Here is a 2,504-nt window from a genome sequence, read left to right on the forward strand (position 1 = left end):
TCTAACTGCCTCCCTACAAGCACGAGCAGAGGAGGTATATTCATCTTTGGTGATCTCTCCCTGTTTCCACTTTTTATGTGCTCCCCTTTTGTCCCTTAGGCTGCCCTGGATTTCTCTGGTCAGCCAGGGAAGCCTCCTGGCCCCTTTCCCCCTTTTGCCTCGCTCGGGGATCATCTTGCTTTGTGCCTGAAGGATCGTTTCCTTAAGGCACAGCCACCCTTCTTGGGCTTCCATCACTTCAAAATATTGTGACATGTGTTACTTAGAGTACTGCTGGTTTATTCTGGTTTATACTTATCAAGGATGACAAGAGAAGGGTCACCTGTGGGGAGTGAGGGGGAAAAAAAAGGAGGTCACTTGTGGGCAGCTCCTAGAGTTTTTCAAAGGCTCCAGATTTTCAGATATCTACAGCAAAAATTAAGTCCCTCTGTGATGGACTGCCTCTTACTTATCCCCTGAAGAAGAGCAAACAATCAGAGCCAGCGCAGCTCTGCCTCTCCGCATTTCTGACAAGCTGGTTTTGTTCTGCCCCATGCCTTCCAACTATGTTTATTAAAAAACCCCCAGAAAACTCCCCACAAAAAACTGAGATGGCTACCTAAGGGAAGCTCCAGACTTGTGGTCTTAGATCCAGCTAGGCAGCAGCTTTCCAGTTCTCCCAGGCTTTTCCTGCCCCACAAGTTTCTTGATCCTCCCTTCCACATCTCTTGTTAAAGCGATACTTTTCAGTACTTCAAACCTCAATAAGCCTCCATGTTTCATAGTTTCATAGTAGGTAGGGTCAGAAGGGACCTGAGCAGATCATCAAGTCCGACCCCCTGCCATGGCAGGCAAGAGTCCTGGGGTCAAACAACCCTGGCAAGGTGTTCATCCAGCCTCCTTTTAAAGACCCCCAAGGTAGGAGCCAGCACCACTTCTCTTGGAAGTTGGTTCCAGGTCCTAGCCGCTCTGACAGTGAAGTAGCGCCTCCTGATGTCTAGCCAGAATCTACTCTCTGCCAGCTTGTGACCACTATTTCTAGTCACTCCTGGTAGTGCTCGGAGTAACAGGGACTCTCTGCCTTTCCAATGGCTGCTGCCCAGATATCCTCTGCATCACCTTGACCAGAACCACCGTAACAGTCCCTCATTTACACAGGACCCCTCTCCCCTAGTCTTTCTCTAAACTTCCGTAACTTTGGGAATCTTTGCAGAAAAAATGTCATCTCCTTGTCCTGCTTCCTTGGGAGTTTGACTGTTACTTCCTCAAAATTCCCCAGTGAGTCTATCTAAATAAACCACCAGTAAGAGGAATGTGAGAGTGAGGGAGATTTAAATCAATGGTTGGGTTGAGGGGGTCACAGAAGGGAGGGACGGATAGTAAAAATGAGTGTATTTGCAGGAAAAACACAATGAATAGACAATGTGTTGGGAAAGACCTACATTAAAATGCTTCAAAGCAATAAGAGGGATCATTATAATGGTGTTTTGGAAGGAGGATAAATGGCTTTCCTTGAAGTGGAAGAACAATATGTTAGTATGAAAAGCAGAGGGAGGAAGAAAATAAATATTGGGGTTTCCCACTGTTTGTTTTTTTTTCATCCTCCCTCTTTCTGTACAGAATTCCCTATTCTGTACAAATCTCATGTAAACTATATGTACTTACATAACTTTGTATCTCATGCCTTTTTTCTTTGCTTTTAGGATATTGACTGTTATAATGTCCTTTTAATGTTTACTAAAATGCCTAATGCTTTTCTGTGTTCTCCTTAATAGTATAATTCTTCACTAAATTAGGTGCATTATACAAATGGAACCAGAGGTAGTCAGAAAACTATATTTTCATTCCATTGGAATTTTTAAACTCTGTGTGTGTGTGTGTGTGTGTGTGTGTGTGTGTGTGTGTATTTTTATACATATATTTTGGCATATTTATATGCCTAAATCAGGACGGTTTAACTGGTGGCTGCAATTCTCATGCAACCCCTCGGCTTCTGGTCAGGGCGCTCCGCCCACAACTCCAGCTGCTGCTGCTGCCACTTCTGGAGTCTCAAGGCTCCCCCAGTCTCCTCCAGCCTTCACTCCTGCCCCTGTCTCAGGGGGTGGTGTGGCACAGCCTGCAGGGTTGAAGGAGCCTGTGGCCAGGGGATTTAAAAGGATCTGGGGTTACTGCATGGCACGGGGTGCTGGCACTGTACAGCGGTGATCACCTGCAGTGTGGCACATTGTGCAGGGCATACAGGTGCTAGCTCAATGCAGCTGGGGAGGAAGGGGCATGTTGCACAGTATGCAGTCTGCATAGCATATGCTGAGGGTGGTCTGTGTCCCCCAGCCACTCAGCAGTTGGAAAGTTCTGGTCTAAGTCTAATAAACCAAATAAGAAGTCTGCATGAATCTTTTCTGGATTTCCTATCTAAAGTGTCATTCAAATTGATGTGGTCAGAAAAAAGAACAAGAAAAAGCAAACCCCTCATTTTAATAAGAAAAGATTTCTCTTCAAATTTTCAAGCCAGTTCTATGTATAAA

The 2,504-nt window shown here is 45.2% G+C and overlaps 1 protein-coding gene across 7 annotated transcripts in view; it reads left to right on the forward strand.

Annotated features, from left to right (window-relative positions):
* The window catches only part of PTPN3 (protein tyrosine phosphatase, non-receptor type 3), a 306,004-nt gene that overhangs the window by 223,920 nt on the left and 79,580 nt on the right, over positions 1–2,504 (forward strand). The window lies entirely within an intron of this gene.

This window comes from Alligator sinensis, unplaced genomic scaffold (assembly GCF_000455745.1).
Source record: "Alligator sinensis unplaced genomic scaffold, ASM45574v1 scaffold823_1, whole genome shotgun sequence".
Classification (NCBI taxonomy): domain Eukaryota; kingdom Metazoa; phylum Chordata; order Crocodylia; family Alligatoridae; genus Alligator; species Alligator sinensis.